We start from the raw sequence: 18566 nt of genomic DNA, 5'->3' as shown, positions 1-18566 counted from the left end.
GAACCTCTTTTGAAGATAACTAGTCTTCTATTATCTATCATCTACTTGCTCGACCTCTTCCAAATATATATTTCGACCACGAACATATCCACTGCCATTGCAGTCGGTTTTTGCTGTAAGTGGTTTGACGACTATCTGATCGTTCTCATTCATTTGGTCTCCAGCACCTGAAGAGATTTCATATTTGAAATATGACTTCAATAAATTTATGTTCAGATAGTATTCAAATTCAATATCCTTTAGTTGATCAAGAGTAACCTACCAATACTCTCTCCCTGGCACGTGTTTCAAATTTGTCCTTTCCTGATGTCTTATCTAAAACATAAGGTTTCGTCCCAAGTTGGTTTCCACCTAGGCTGCTGGTTGGACAAATGTTACGTGCATAGAATGTAATTAAAACAGCGGCCGCCCAAAAACCTCCAAGTAAACCAGGGGACAATATTGTGCACGTAGCCATCAGTCCTGTTTTTGCGTTTACTGGCTCCATTCATTTTGGAAGTCGGTGGAATCGACAAACTTCCTTGGATATACCTTTGTTCTTTAAAAATTCATGATTACAAAATTCACCACCATTATCAGATTGAAGGAATTTTATTTTCTTACCTGTCAATCTTCACATAATTTTTGAAGAGCTTGAAAGCGTTGATAATTTAATTTTTCCGTCCCAGTAAATATACTCCACACCATCGAGAACTGCAGTGGTGAAGCGTCCATACCAATGAATGTTAATACTAATGAATAATAATGTATGTTGAATAATTTTCTCAAATCCGCATTTTTCCTATTATATCCGCAATGGTGTAATAGTTTTAAGAGATCTCTACCATTTAAGAGACCCATACGCTGATTCCAAGTCACTCGATAAGAACATAATTGCTCATCCAGTCCTTTGAAAAGATAAAGATTGCCTACGCGTTTATATGTAACGGAAAATATAATATGAAAAAGAAATTTATTCTGTGAAATCAGCATCAAAATTGGTTGAAAAATGAAACAATTATTCGTATTTGAAATATTGTTGTGAGGAAAAGTGGGGGCGTGGTGGGAATATCGCGCTGTACTTTCCTCACTCACGCTGCGTTATGGACAGTGGCACAGGGTTACGTCACATTTCAATATTACTACAATTTAAGAGCTTCCCTTTCGACTAAATTTCAAAGCTTTATTACTCTTTATTATTCTGTGGATGAAAAATATTTTTGATAAATTTATTTTTAAAAAAGTCGTTAACTACCCTATTACCTGAACTTACATCATTTACACAGGCCCTATTTTTAGTAAATTGAATTTCATACCCATTATACGCAATTTTCGCTTCTGATGGAAAATTACTCCTAAGATCTGGTACAAAGTATTTTGAAAAGTTAGCCTCTTGCCTGATCATGCTGACAACCCGTACGTGACCTTTGTCCTTTATGTCCGTCGACAGATTTGATGCTAGGTTTAATTTATCCTGTAGAATACAAAAATGATTAGTACATTAATCTAAATCGATACGCAAATGGGAAATACAACCGCTATGGAGGATCCAGTTTTTCTTCTTAAAAAGTAAATGTTTCTTTTTTTTACAATTAATAAGAATATCAAAAGTACTATCCTCTTTGTCTAAATCCGTGGCGCATCTTGCGTCATTGTTGTTTCGCTTCATCTTGCACTCTGATGCTTTATGTTCAAATGCATGGCATTTGAAGTATTTGTACATAAATTTACGATTCTTCGCATTTTGTTGCTTAGTTTAGTCCTTTTTAAATCCTTTCATTTTCACGAATATGGATATATGGAAGCGTGCTGGCCCTATAACCAGCTAGAAATAACGTAAATGGCGGTGTAAATAACGATTTCAGTATTTATTAACTGGACTACACAGAAAGCTCGTTATATCATTGAATTATTTGTTTACTATTAGCAGAGGCTATACTACATCAAATGTATTAACAGTAATACCGTTATTTATGTTGTTGTTATTTTTCATCGTTAAGGAAATCAATATAACACATACAATATCTGCCAGCTAAATTGATACATATAAAACCTTTGCCTTTAAAGCACTTAAACCTGTATTGGTTTCATAGATATTTTTCATTGTTACGGGCAAAAGAGACCCATTAGCGTTATAATGAGTTTTCGCTAGATTCTTGACGTTTACATATATTTTTTTTGTAAATGCAGATCTTAGTCTCTTCAAAAATGATGGATTGCCTCTTAAGAATGTTTTTTTAAGATTCACTGGTTAAGATAGTAGCGGTTACTGTCCCATCTCAAAAATACAACTTGTATAATGTTTCAAATTACCTAAGTATATAGTAATAATTCTAAGTGGCATCTTGTATTAAATTTTCTAAAAAGTTATTACAACTTAGAAATGTTCATTTTATACCTCTTATAGTTATTTCTTTCTTACCCTGAAATGTTCTACTAAAACGATTGGTTACACGAATTTTGAGTTGTGACGTCATATTCGACTGAATTCTTTTATTTACTAGCTATCATAAATGTGCTAAAAATGGAATCTATTTCATGCTGTTAAAGTAGTTTTTCAATGTATGACGCTTTAAAACTTGTGGACTCATTTGAAAGGAAATTTTTTTATTTTTCACCAGAATTGTAAAAATCACCACGTAGTCGTGACACGTGCCTATGTATGTATATAATATGTGTGTACAACCATTAAATATCCTGATATTGTTTATTGACGTTAATAAATATCTACAACGTCGGAGGAAGCAGGTAAGTACAGTACCATGTCGAGACTCAATATCCAGGTAAATCGGATAAATGTATGGTTTTCTTCTGCGAAAATCACTTCGATGTAAGTGTCCCGAAATATGCTCCGATCACCTACCCATATTTGTCACACTAACTTATTACTATTATATGTCTGTTACTTTACAGAAGACTTGGAAAATATTTATATTCGATACAGTATTGGTTCTATCAGCAAAATAAGAATTACGCCAAACCAGTTAACCAAATAAATGTCTGTGCCAACCGGACAAATAAAGTGTAGGTACCGCGTCTCCACAGCTTAGATCACACGTAAGCAAAAGGCGACGAACAGACGTAAGACAAAAAACAGTCTAAGGAAACTGCAATCCCTGAAATATCAGTCATGTAAGTACTTAATGGTGGTGAGTTAAAAAAAAAGACAATTTAGATAGCTCAAAATCATACCTCGTTCTGTTGTTAACCAGAAAATGTTATATTAGGATGACTGTGTTCTTGCTTGTATACTAATTAACCTACAGGATAGAAGACTTAAAAATACATAATTTGTAAAGATTTATTTGCCACTGCTATATGTAAATTAATAGATAAACATTTTTTTCCAAGAAGTTCCTAATTCACACAATCAGTCTTGTGTATATATTTTAGTACTAGCTTTTGCTCGCGACTTCGCCCGCGTGAAATGGTTTTTCTGGGAGAGAAAGTAGCCTTTGTCCTTCCCAGTGTCTTAAACTATCTCCATACGAATTTGCAATGAGATCCGTTAATGTTGATTGATCCTATATAAGATATAAAGGACTACAATATGATTTGAAATTAATATTTCATGACACGTCCTAAATATAAACCCATTTTTCAGTATGTGAACCACTGACGCTCCCGAAAAATGAGTCCCCAAACCATCTTAGCTCCTTTTTAACATGGGAAAATCACGGATTTCCGCTGGACTCATCGGTGTAAACCGTCCTATCGACTATAATTCCGCCATTCGACTCTCTGTCCCTAATATCAAAAGTTGCGGGTTGCGCAAGCGCTTGCAACCACAACCAATACATTTTAGCCTACTACCATAAGATTCCCTTCCAACAATGTAACATTTAATGAATCTTTCTCTGTGCCGTCTGGATGCTCTGTTCCTTCCACCATCAGTCTTCAGACACGAGGAGGACTATTCGTCAAGAATCATCATGGCAATTTCTGGCAAATTACATTCTGTATCATGTAGGAGTAACTCAGGGGTCCCAGTGTCTATCCCTCGTCTTTTAAATAGCATCAACGCACATTTTATTAATATTAATATTTTATCAGGCTCATGTTTAAAGTAAAAAAGAAATCAAGTTCTTGTATTCTTAATTTTATATTATATCAATATTTGCATAAAGGTATGAGTCATGTATTTTTATATACATTTAGATTAAGATTATTTTTTAATTATGTATGTAACTATTTATTGTTCCTATAAATAGTAAAATCAAAGTCGAGAAATTCTAAAAACTTAAATTCTCGGAAATATCTCACCAAAAGTACTTACTTTTGTTGGTTACCAAAAAATATTCAATGAATTTTATGAAATACAGTATATGTCGCACTGAAAATTGTATCGAAAAGTAGTCTTTTTCTGCCGCCAAGCAGCGGTGTATAGTCACTGTTGTGTTCCGGTTTGAAGGACATTGTAGCCAGTGTAACTACTGGACACAATAATACTTAATATCTCATGTATCAGGATGGCGAGCGCAAGTGGAATACCAAACAATACTTTGTAATTCAAGGTGCTGCATCGTGTTTCGGCTGTTTATGTGCGGTCGTATCGCTTACCATTAGGCAAACGGCAAGCTCGTGTCGTCATTCAAAGCAATAAAAAAAACAGTATGATCTTTTTGCATATCTATTTTCTTAATATGATGAGTTTTTTTTTTTTTTTTTTTTTTTTTTTTTATTTATTTTTTTTTTTTTTTTTTAGGTAAATCGTCAGTTGACTATCTCCCGCCTTGGGATGGGCGGGAGGGCGTGTCAGACTTTTACCGACTAAGAACCTACGGTGTTCCCATCCTTTGCCTATGTGCCTAGGTCCAAGATCCGGTGGCATTGAGACCTAGGCAGGCACCGGCCCTAAGGGGCCCCGCAAATTACTCTGACACTGCTCTTCGAGGCGCGCGTGGAACACTACGCGCCGAACACACGGGCCGTTGGGGTGTTTCGGGCGACGGGCTACCCAATGCTCGTCACCCGACGGTCCGCGCCTACGGAGGCCGACGATCCTCAGCAGACGTTCGACGCCCGCGTTAATATGATGAGTTCAGTTGGGATTGGTAGCATTCCTAGTATTTTTTATCTAAGACTTAGTGGCGATCAGCCGGTCATTCAAATAACGCGCTCTCGCCTACTCAGCGCGCCCATTTAGGTTGGTGTTAGCATGCGAACCCCGCGGTACACACCTTTTCTGCTGCTTTTCATTATGTAAAATACAACGCATAAAATAATAAATGTTACATATTTATTGCAAAGGTAAAACTTTCATTATACGTGGAGTTTATGAAATAATGAAAACTCCATGTATTCCACGACTGCTTTACGCGATTGCAATCTTCGATATCTTATTACTTCCTTTGGGATTCAGTAATATGTTGCGACAGTGCAGTTAAATTTCAATTAAAAAGTGACCATATGGCCTTTTTTTACGATTATTGAAGTCATAAAAACTTATTGAAAAACAAGCCTAGTATTAACATACTTAACGTTATTCGATTTTCAGCTTGTTTTATAAACGATAATATTATATTGTACAGTAAAGTGTGTTTTTCAAAGACATCCAGTACACATATTATAATGTTTTGTTATAGGTACGACTCTTATGTGAAATTGCTATCCTTTTGAGGCAGACAGCTGAAAATGTATATTAACGTAAATCGTTTACATTGCATAATGTTATTGAATAAAAGTTTACATCTGAGGTCAGCAATAAACGTAATATTTTATTTACGCCATTTGTACACGTCCTCGGATAAAGTATTTCGTAGTTTATTCACACAACTTTATTAAATATCTAGTGTACAGGGTAATTTTGACATGGCGTAACTAAATGAAACCACATGATCGTCTTCACCTTTGCTGACATTATACCAAAAAGCATCCATTAATAACTAATATTTTCACGAAAAGTCCCGGTTTTAGTCTTCCGATTTTTTTATCATTTTGTAGTTTAATGCGAATATGGCGTGCCCGCGGGTGTATCTATATATATAAAACAAAGACGGGTTTGTTACAACACTTATAACTCGAGATCTGCTGAACCAATTTTCATGGTTATTGATTCGTTGGATTTGTCTCCGCCCCGAATAGCAGAATACATCTTAAAAACAATGAAAAGTCGATATGTGTAATAATACTTAATCGTTTCAATAAATGCTCATTTTGTTTATTACATGTCAAACATTTGTTGTCCAATCCTGTCAAATACTGTAACAATTATTCATGTGCGCGTTCAGAAATTTATTTTGTGTAAAATGTCTCGAAAGTTTAGGTACGTTATATTTGTTTGTTTTAGACATTAATTTGTGTAAATTATTTAATATTTATTCAATTTTTTAGAAAAAAAGAACCATACGCATATTAGCTGTAAATGGTAAGAGAGAGAAAGGAATAGGGGAGAGGAGAGAGGGACCATCTCGAATAGAAGTGTATAGACAAATCGAGAAAAATCCAAAATAGCTCGGACCGGGACTCGAACCCGGGACCTTTTGATTACAAGTCAACTGCTCTTCCTTCTGAGCTATCCGAGTTACTTTAGATTCACATTCGTTTTGTCTATATCTATTATTGAGCCACACCGTCCATCATACGGTAGTAGTAGGTGGTAAGAGAGGGAAAGGAATAGGGTGGAGGAGAGAGGGACCATCTCGAATGGAAGTGTATAGACAAAACGAGAAAAATCTAAAATAGCTCGGAATAATACCTAAGATTTATTCTACAGGTTAACAAAAGTGTAAATGTCTTTTTATAGGTTGTCTATGATTTTTCTTGATAAGCTATTGTCTGTCACTGTCATTATATTTGGTGATTTTATGTGGTTTTGTGCGAGTGCATATTCAGTATTACTATTAATAACAATGCCGCGTCCTAGAAGATCTAATCTTTCCCAGCAGAGCCGTAATGCAATTAGGCAACGGAATATCGCGAGTCAATTATCTGATGAAGAACGAGAAATTGCACGAGAAGAGCGCCGCGTTAGTATGGAGCAAAGAATGGCCTCAATTCGTGCTTCTCAAACACAAGAGCAAAGAGAGGCAGCCCGTGAAACGGCTAGGTTAGAAACGAGAAATCGAGCTTATCGTTCAGATGAACAGAGGAATAATCTTCGAAGTGCAAGAAGAAATGGTTCAAGTATTGATTTGAATCGAGCAGCGTTTCTATATGATTGCACCATCGACTACAGCTTGCATTGTTTAGTGTGCATTGGTCCAATGGACGTTGTTTGCCAGCATTGTGGCGCATTGAAGTTTGCTGGTGAAACGCCTGGTTTGTGCTGCCTTAGTGGTAAAGTGAAATTGCCATTATTGGAGTGTATCCCAATCTGCACAACATAGTTTTCAATAATTTTTTTCTGACATGTGTTTGAAGTACTTAATTATTATTATTTTTTAATTTTTATTCTCATTTTGTATGTATTCATCATCGTTCTTCATTCATCATAATAAAATACTTTTATATTTCTATTATATTGTATCATTGTATTACATTCATCAAAGCCTAAATTAGTTCAGCTAAAAGGTAACACGACACACATTGACTGTTAGGCGGTACGAAGTTCGCCGGGTCAGCTAGTTTCTGAATAAAAGTATGATGTTGCCACTGCAACGAATTATCTTAGAGTAGTAGTAGCGACTTTAGGGCGCGTAAAATTAAAATTACTTTTTACTAATATTTAGTTTGCTCGAAACTTCCACTTTTTTTATTTTACATCTACGACTCAAGTAACTTAATGTAAAGTGTTATTTCCAAATAAATAAGTATGTGGTTTCATTTAGTAATGCGATGACAAAATGTCCCTGTATACATGTATAACGTAGTATTGGAAAATTCTCCCCGCTGTTGAGTTCCTAGAATTTGTTATGGCGTACCTGTATCTAGATAGTTTAATATATGTAGAGATCTCTGTTGTTCGTTGTTCGTGTGTACGTCCAGGTAAATCGTATAGCTCCATCTCAGCACAGCTTGGGTATTGATTTTAGAGAGCCCGGCCACTGAAACGAGCTGGTCGGATGCACCGAAAGGCTGCGTCAGTCTGGGTATTTCGTGATTTGATTTATATTGTTTATGGTAGGTAGAACTCTTCTGAAAATATGTACTACGTGCCCAAATCACTCCCATATCATACAATAATTGTTTGTTGCAACTGAAAATTTACCCGCCCGGTTTTACTGGTTGTATTGGATGTAATTTGTTTTGAACAATTTAATTATTCATAGAAAGCACATAACTGAAAATTTGGTCTCAAGATTTGAGTTTGCTTTTTGACGATACATTTTTCTTATATATGGTTACAACTAGCCATCTCTGTTACTGTTTCTATATTGTAAGGCCAATATAAAATCTTACTCTTGTAATAATTTGGTTTGCTCATAAAAGTTAGCTAACACAAGTTTTAATTTAAAGCATTAATTAAGACTAAGTCATCACTTATGTGTAAATAATTCGACTGTTTAAATTTAAGAAATTATTTTTTTAAATATTAAACAAAGTCGTAACAGAAAAAAGAAGATTTATAAATTAAATTTCAGGATTATATAGAAATCTTGGCATAAATTTAAATCTCGATTCTTTTTTCGCCAGACACTACCACACAAGTTCTTTATATTGAAAATGGCTCCCCAGTTTCACATTTATGTCTTTGATCGAAACAAACGATTCTGAATCCTTTTGTTAAAGATGAAAATCATCTGCTCTATGTATGTAATCAATTTTTGATTTCATTATTACTAATAAAAAAATAGTATTTCTCAAAATAATTAATGAAATATTTTTTTTATTTTTACACCTTTTTCTGTCTCGTCTGTGTATTTTGTTTTTTGGGAAATGAAAAAAGATAGATGATACCGAAAAGGACACGTTCAAAACGGTTTTTTATTCGACAATAGTTCTAACAAAGATTATAATTCATATATATTTGTATTTAAATAATTATGTAACAGATTATTAAAACACGGTGAATTAAAACATAACTACCAGGAATTGTGTACGATTATTTATTATTATATTGCCCCGGCCATATATTGTAACCAAAGTAAGTAAAATAATCAAATGTGGGGTACTCCTCGAATCTGTAATATTAATAAATAAATACCGAGGCCTTATTTCCATTAAAGATACAAGAGGATTGCCCTATCCGTCTGAGGATGTGATTAATATATTGCCAAACGCTCTTATTATAGTATTAAACATTATATTCGAAATAATTACAGAATACAATTTTAGACCATTTTTGACTACGTGCTATCAGAGAGAAAAATAGAATAGTCCCCGCGTGACATGACGTCTCTTCTGCCAATCTGCCTGCGCAGCTGAACAATTTCGGAAACGGTCGATATCATCGGCTAGAGCAGCGGCGCGTAGCTTCAGCTATCCTGCAAAGGGAATACTATGAGATATTCACAAAAATAAATTAGAGGACGTAGGACTGAATCTGGACCTACATTGCAAATAATTTTAACAGTAAATCACTTGCTATTTCTGATCGATTAGCTTTTTAATATATCAATAAAGTCTTGCGTATTCACATTGTCTTTACCGTAATATCTAACAACTTATCTATTTTGCAATTAAGTTATATATCAGTATGTGTATAAATATGTATTTTTCCATAGTACCAAAACCCCTTTTTCCTTGCTTCCTTTCTATCCACACACTTAGTAGTTATAGACTTTTATTTTATTAGTATACTTAGATAGCATCAATTGTCCAAAACTATTGCGTAAATGCTATATATAAGAGAACTAAACATCTGAGTAAGTATGCCAGCATTTTTCAATGTATCCATAGTGAGGACTAAGTAGAGAGATTTTTTTTTATCATGTTCCCAACCATGTCGATGAGCGTATCTGCCAGAAGTGTATGTTATATAATTATTTTTGGTTTTCTACAATAGCTATGCAGGTATGAAACAACGATTGCTCTCAGTGTTATTGTCTTTGCTTTTCAAAATGGCAATTATACACCGTTGACTGGATTTTGGGAACTTGTAGACCACAATTAACATAGTATTTTACAAGCTTATCGTTAATAACTGCCTGGCTCTGGCGCATATTGTAGCACTTAATCCCTTTATGTCAAACTGTAAGTTTTAAGAGCTTTGATAGCGATAAGGAATGAACTGTGGTCAGCTTTGTCCATGTTTCGGATGAGTAGGAGTCTGATTCGAGCACTGAAGTCACTCTATGAGAACTGTAGTGCTTGTGTTAGGATAAATGGAGCCTATACTAACTGGTTTCGCATTAAAAAAGGTGTGATACAGGAATGAATAGCGTCTCCATGGCTGTTCAACCTAGTCATGGATGGCTCACTAAAGGCAAGTCCATCCTTGTCCAATTGAAGATCAAGACTAGGCTCTCCACAACATACTACCAATAATCCTAAGTTATTTTGGCCATATTGCCTGAATACAGCCAAAAAAATTGACAAACTGTTGGTTGTAGGGAAAGTAGACGGTAGAAGAACACGTGGGCGAGCAGCTACACGTTGGTCTGATCAAGTAAAAAGTATAACAGGACTTCCTATTACCACTGCCCTGAAGAAAGTCGAAGACAAGAGGAACAGCTTGTCATCGACACCGTCAAGAGATTCCAAGACGGACACGACTTTCAGTAATGAAGAATACGATCAAAAAGAAGACGTCTAACGGATATGAAAGAGTGAGTACGGGCTGAGGACGAATGAGTTGTCACTCATTTGTTTACTCTACGCTGATGATCAAGTAATTCTTACGTCATCAACGGAGGAATTACAAAATTTAGTGACAATTATGGATGGAGCTTTTGGAAGAAACGGTATGAAAGTAGGTAAATGTGAGCAAAAATAAAGTTATGGTATTTGAAAGGGACGATAGCATGACAAAATGCAATATTATAATCCGTAATGACAGGCTACAGCAAGTAAGTGAGTTTGTATATGTGGGTTGCGTTTTCACAAGTGATGGTGATATGATAGTGATATCAATAGACGCGTGAGTGCCGGGAATCGTGTGAATGGGGCGTTGCATACTTTTGTGGGTAGCCGCAAAGTGTCTTCTATCAGAAAGGCACGACTGGCTATCCATAGAGGGTTATTGTTGCCCACTGTGCTGTATGGTAGTGAAAGTTGGGTATAGCAAAAAAAGCATGAAAGTAAAATTAAAGCAGTGAAAATGAGAGCATTAAAAAGCATGTGTGGGGTGATTATGAACCGAACTCTATGTATGGAGTGACAGAGAATGTAGTTACCAAAATTAAGAAGGGTATGCTAAAGTAGTTTGTGCATTTGGAGAGGATCGATGATAGGAGACTGTCAAAGAGGGTTTGACTGTCAAAGGGCGAATGTGGATGAAAGAGCCGGTAGGTGTCGACCACACCGAACCTTCGAATGTCGGATATCTGACATTCTTATAAAAGGCCAGGTCAAAAGCACCCTAAACCGCCGGGGATGCATAAAATATTGATGGAGGTGGAGGAAGCGAGAGAAGGATGCCAAAATCGTGCAATGTACCACTATGGGATACAGGGGTGATATGTATGTATGTATGTAAGTTTTCAAGGTAAAATAAATAAACACATACACATATAGATTATAATTAAATATCGACACAGAAAAACATAAAATGATCAGAAGGCTTATTGCCACAGACAGATCAGATGGAACTGGTACATCGCAGCTAATTAGATCACCTTGCTTCGAGGACAATTTTTCTTGAACTATGTTGTATTTATACAGATGTAACCCTTCTACCCAGTAAGCGAAGCAGCAAGCATAGGCAATGTTTTTGTTATGAATGTCGTAGAATCGTAGTATTGTACAATGTACAGACATAAATTCCAGACGCATCAGCACGATATTTACTTCAACAAACGCAGATGTTTGCCACGGTAACCAAGATCTGAGGAGCTGGTAACTTCAAATTTGGCTTTTAATGAATCATACTCATATTCCGATAATTCTCTACATATTATTCCAATTCAGTACAAGTTCATATAACGCATTTGCATACCACTTCTGAATGTGAAAAGCTCTTTTTACATATTCGCAATCATTACAGAATACAATTTTAGACAATTTTAGACTACGTGTACCCAGACAAATAATAGAATATCGCCCCGTGAATTAGCTTCTTTTCTGCGAGTATGTCTACGCAGCCGAATATTTCCGGGTGTAAACTGGGATTAAGCCAGATAAATTGCCTATCTACCATTACAATATTTTATTTTAGCTTTCTAGTTATAGATCAATCTTGATTTCTCTGGATGTTTATTACTACTAGTAATGTCAGCCCCTTAAAACGAGTACCCAGGATTAAACTTGTGGTTATAATGCATGGTCAGCTGTTTTCTTATATTATTATCTATAGAAAAGGGAATTCATGTTTTAGGCTCTGGTCATACTTTAAATTCTAAAGGTTTTGAATAAAATTTTACTAAGAATTAAACATAGACTCCACTATATTATGATTTCAAAATTGACATTTCTTTGAACGCTACTGTCTGTATTCCGGAAATATGCCCAGTGGAGCACATAATTCGGAAAAGGTCTTACACGCGACTGGAGCCGGAACCAACACCCACTATTACTATAATAAATAGCATTAATTCTAGAAAACATTTTGAAGGTATTGTTTTACTCCTTAACCGTACATCCAAAAAATATATGAAGGGTAGGTACGGGAGGGAAGCTGTGAGTACAGGAAAATATCTACCTAGCAGATAAACTAGAAATACTTTACTGTCGGTACTAAATCGATAAGCTATTTGTGTGCGTTGGCGGTCGCTATTGGAAACCAGAGGCGAATACAGGCACAGAGAGATGTACACGTATTTGCATCTCTGTGTGAGTAAATTATAAGGGGTGGTATCCGGAGGCCTCCCACTTTATTTAATATTGAACTAAATTCTAAGGCTTATTGATTTTCCATAGGAATTTAAAAGCCTTCCTGAACAAAATAAAAATTAAAGAAAATAATAAAAATTCTTATAATCTTATAATATTTCGCCTTGATCTAAGTGTCGGCCCAAAAGCCTAGACAATGTCCACATGAACTTCCGTTTCAGAATTGATATCCATTGTAGGACTCTTGGACTCTGATTCATCAGCTGCTATGGTATCCTCACAGGGACACCGTCGCACATAGTATAACGTAGATGCTTGGATGAGTGTAAATCACGTACGTCACGTACCACATTATTATATAAGCACCATTTGCATATAGAATAAATCAGACTAAATACCAGCTCGTTTCTCGTGGCATTTCATCTTGCCATAAAATAATGGCAAATCAGGCACTAAGCTACTCATTCCTTCAACATGATCCCCAGCTTCTTCTAATTCTTCACCCTCTTTTACCGCTTCACACTTGAGTTTATCCTACTAAATATCCAGAATTAAGAATTGGTTAATAATCTGTTGCACCTTATTGACATTTGCCTTAATATTTAAATTATAGGTATTATGAACTACAGACTAAATTACATTAAACTTAAAAACATATAATAGAGTACCGCCTTCTTTGATTACATAAAATCGAATTAATGGTCTGAAATTATTGTTTTTAACCTCAGAAGAAAATGTCCAAAAGGTGACTTCTGCTTAGAGTGGAGACACATTAAAATATTAGACTGTTTGTAATAGATCAAAACTTTAAAAGTATTGCAAATGAAAATGATTTGAAGGAAAAACTAAACATCGATTATCAGGTGAAGACCACGACGTAATGGGGCTTGTGCTGACGTGACGTGATGCTTGACGCTTACCAACGCGATGAACGGGCTCTTGCTTGACCCACTTCTCCAGGATACAGATAGAAGAACGCGCGGCGCGGGCATAAGAAATTTTTCGAGCTATTTTTAACGCTTTAACGAACATTAAATTAAGTTTTTTCCTCAACCTATCTTGAGCTCCCGAATAAATCTCCCACGCAAAAGAGTCCAAAGTCTCCGACTCTCACTATCGTTTCTGGTTGCTTCATAATGATTTACGTTATTAGCCAACATTGAGCGTTTTAGCGTGAAATGCCAGTCCAACAATTTAATTAAGTCTTCCCTCGATACTTCGTCGACTTTATTTTAGATGAACGGGATTTAATAAGTCGATACGTTTTACGATACGTTAAGAGGATAGCTCACCAATATTCATTTTTGATAGAATTCAACTTGATAAAATTATTCAATTTACCTAAAAAAAACATTTCCCTTGTGATCAAAAAAGTTTAAATTTCCAATAATTTTCGTCGTTATTGTTGTTATGATTCCTTATGTTTACACGAATGTTAAGACATTAAAATAAAACTATTTTTGTGGATTTCATCGCGGTTTTTAAGTCCTTATTTTCTTTTGAAGACGTTTTGAAGACTTTGCAACCTTCGTGAAAAGTCAAAGTTACAATATATTCGAAAAGTCAAAGTTACAATATCTACTTACATTTTACAATTATACTATTTTGTTTTTTAAACTTATTTTTGATGGTCCGATCTACGCAGAATGAGCTCACAGAGTCTTGAGGTCTGCCAACCGTTCTTTTAGGTTCCGATTTAATTAAATGTAGTGGCTTTTGTGCTAGCTTATTGTGTAGTTAAAGCTCCAAAACATTACACACTAAAAGTAACCTACCTAAGATACAGAAACTTTTGTAATAAATTGCTCAGAGTCTAAAAAGGGAGTATGAAAGAAATGAGCTTCCGAAAGCTAAAACAACATTAAAGCCACTTGGATGCTCATAAAAATACAACCGCTATGCAATGATATATCTCAGTACCTGTAGAGCTATTGAACGTTCCTTCTGATAATTCCTCTTCAATTAATAATGTCAACGACTTTCGCGGGTGTGGGGAAAAGACTTCTTGAGGAAATTATACCGGGCTTGTCCAAACATGATCATCGATCGTGCCCTAAAGGCATACAAAAACGACTGTACTACGAACTTACATACCTTACTATGTCACTGTCCGCAGCTGACGAAAACTACCGTAGTTAAATATCTTGGCGTTCTGATTGATATCTCTCGTAACTGGAAGCCTCAGATTGAGAAACTCACCTCACGAGTACGTTAACTTATTTGTATATTCTATAAATTAAAACACTCCGCAGTCCGCAGATCTTAGTATTCTTAAGTCTATTATGCCTTCTGCCAATCAGTACTAACGTACTATATTACTGTATATATAACATCTTTTAGACAACATATCTTTTCTAAAAAATATTATGGGCTCTAATATTGTAGACTCCATGGTCCAAGTGGCGGGAAGAAGCTGGATGAGGACTGTCCTGGATGAAACAATACAGGTGCAATGCAAAGTAAAACGATAATCTTTATCAACTTTCGCTTGTGGCTCCACCTGCGTGAAAAACCTTTCTAGGGATACAATTAGCCTATCCCCTTAAGGCTTAAGCATACTTCGTTACAATTTCTACCAATAATAGTTCAATGATTTAACCATAATAGAGTAATAAACATAACGACAGAGTTACTATCGTATATTACTATAGATAATGAACGAAATGGTAAAAATATTTTTTCAAAATGTATCTAGAGATTAATCTGCTGTTATATGTTCTCTTGTACTGCTGTTCCGAGGTTGCCCCCCCTTAATAGTTATTATTAAGTAAATATCGATCTGGGCGCGCGCCATTTTAATTGTACATCCTGTAGTTGTACTATTTTAACACACGTGTTGGGCGTATGTCTGTCTCCTATTCTACAGCATCGTAGTACCTAGGTAGCTAACCACCCTCCACCATCCACCCCACTTAATCGGAAATGGCGGTGTATACCCTACTAAATACTACCACAATCATATAAATTGGTACTAACTCCTACGTAATTATGAGATCCTAACTACGCAGTAAAATGCAACAGAATCCTAACATGACATTATTCATTTCCGAGAAAATCAAATAAGCCATTCAACTCTACATTTTAGAAGTTAATACCCGACGGGTATACATGGGTATTTAAAAAAATATATATTGTTAAGACTATTTTAAAATGTTGTAGCTTACACCGGATTTCAATAAAATTTGGTATGGAGACATTTTAAAACCCAGGGAAGAACAGTCAAAAAAGACATAGCGCGATTTTAATTCCGAAAAACTCTTTCACGCGTGCGCAGTCGACCCGACCAAACCACTGCGCTGACTTCAATAAAGTTTAGTATAGACATAGTTTGAGGCCCAGCAGAGTAATTTGAATTAAAAAATTGTTTTCTTGAATGTCTCTTCCTTCTTTGGTCTTCATGGACAAAGCCTTTTAAATTATAGATTATAGACACAATTTTTTATGTTTTCCTCTAAAAACTGTTACTTACAGAATACAGACCATCTTATTGTGCCGTTTGTACCGCTACCGAGCATGCGTAATGGGCGCCGTAAGAGATTCTATCTTGCTATAAAATGGTGTTCAACTTTTTTGGAAAACGATGGTGTAGTTGTGATTGGGGACCTCCATATACGTAAACCAACAAAAATAATCATTATTCCAGATAATACTTTTATAGAAAGCGTTACAATTTGTTTGTTATAGTGTACTAAAATAAATTTCATCGGATAACATAACTTGACCGATAACGTTTGAATAAATTTCAATTGTTTATTATATACTTCTACAAATATTTCTTTTTCTCCCTTGATCCTTGGAATCAAATTGTTGAGTTTACGAACTATTACGACAATATTTATTAACCGACTTCTTTTACCAATACGAGTATTATGAATGTCAAAGCGTAAAAAGATTTTTAGGTGATTAAATATTAATTAGAAGTAAAGGCGGTAATGGCAGAACGGATTCAGATCAAATTTGAAACACTGTCAATGTTAGATTAAGAAATTATATCGTTACGTATATTAATATATTCAATAAACAATTAACATCCAATACAGCAAATCATTTATTTAATAATATTTGTGGAAATAGCTGTTGGGTGTATAATAAGGGTGCTTATAAAAATATTTGTACCACAGATCACACAGAATTAAATTTTGCACAGGTATACTTTATAGGCTAGCTTTTACTCTACCCGCGTGAGAGATTTTTTCCGGGATTAAAGTCCCGCTTCATGTTTCCCCGGGATAAAAAGTAGCCAATGACACACAGGAGTCACTTAGCTTCCTATTAGTGATAACATTTTCCTCTCGGTTCAGTAGTTCTTGAGATTAGTGTTTTCAAACAATCAAACTCTGCAGCTTTATATGTTAGTAAGTCGTTTCCCGGATTAAAGTCCCGCTTTAGATTTTCCCGGGATAGAAAGTAGTTGTTGTTGCAGTTTTTTCTTCCAAGGGTTTCAAACTATGTCCCTATCAAATTTTATAGAAAATCGTTGTATAGTTTTTGAGTTTATCGAGCTCAGGCAGGCAGATAAATACGGTGGGGAGAACTTTGTTTAATTTGAGTATATTTTTGTACTTTTTAAGAAGAGCACTTCCGTCATATATGATTGTTGCGGAATTTTAACCGTTTACACAGCGCGCGCAACGGAAGCTCTCAAAATGAATAAATATTTCATTGATGCTCCACTTTATCAGTCATAGCGTGATATTATAATAGCCTTCTTCGATAAATGGGCAATACAACACTGAAATATTTAATTAATTCGAACCGGGGGCCTTATTCTCTATCCCGAACGTTATTTTAACAGTGCGTAACAAGCACTTAACACAACGCATCATGTTTAGGACTATAGAGATTTGGCTTACAGAATACCATTTCACGCACATTTCTCGAAGATAACATGACACGGCCGCGTTACGCGTTTACACTATCATACAGAATAAGGGCCCAGTAGTTCCTGAGATTAGCGCGTTCGAACAAATAAACTCTTTAGTGTTATATAATAGGATAGAAAAGATGAGCACTGTGAAATAGTTTTGGATAATTCATCTTCCATGGTGATAAGTAAGAATCGCTTGATGTATCTTATGATATGTTTTTTAACTGTTGCGCATGTAGACTGTCTACGGTCGGCGTTGCTATGGTAACAGCGCCATGCTGCATCCAGGTACTGCCCACTTTCTGTCTCGTTCCCTCCCTAGGCATTTTTAATACACTCTTCTTCCTGATAGCCAAATGCAAGTTATAATATCCTATAACGTTATGAGGTTCTGGTGCTATACTCCATCGTCTCCCACATATATCTTCATATACATGGAAGACGATGGGGTATAACAAACTGGCTTTCCATTGCATACGCATTTATGTAGTATCGTGTTAGTCTGTCTTTTTTTAAATATATATTACCCATATATGTTCCTTACATAATAGTAAGGCAGAGAGGAATTAGGCCTTAGTCCACTACACTGGCCCATTACAAATTGGTAGACTTCACACACCCTCAAAATTCCTTTCGAGAACTTCTATTTGCAGGTTTCCTCACGAAGTTTTTCTTCAACGTTAAAACAAGCGATAATTCACGGGTAATACATACATATTTTTAGAAAAAATCAGAGGTATGTGCCCTTGGGGTTTGAACAAACTATTTAAATTATCAACACAAATTAATTATGACAGTTATATTATACTCAATGGCATTTAGTTAAACTGGTCGACAATAAAAGCAAGCAGATACATACTGTCTTATTTATAAACTTGTTTGAGCGTTAAAAGGTGGTTAAAAATTGCTT

General features: G+C 35.4%; 1 protein-coding gene and 1 non-coding gene across 6 annotated transcripts in view; one reads left to right on the top strand and one right to left on the bottom strand.

The window, feature by feature from the left end:
• Positions 1–18566, top strand: part of LOC115445604 (dynein heavy chain 5, axonemal) — a 148480-nt gene that overhangs the window by 62986 nt on the left and 66928 nt on the right. The window lies entirely within an intron of this gene.
• On the bottom strand, positions 6431–6503 carry Trnat-ugu. The gene has a single exon. It is a non-coding gene; the product is annotated as a tRNA-Thr (tRNA).

Source organism: Manduca sexta, chromosome 27, assembly GCF_014839805.1.
Source record: "Manduca sexta isolate Smith_Timp_Sample1 chromosome 27, JHU_Msex_v1.0, whole genome shotgun sequence".
Lineage (NCBI taxonomy): Eukaryota > Metazoa > Arthropoda > Insecta > Lepidoptera > Sphingidae > Manduca > Manduca sexta.
This window is presented reverse-complemented; position numbering and strand designations above follow the sequence as displayed.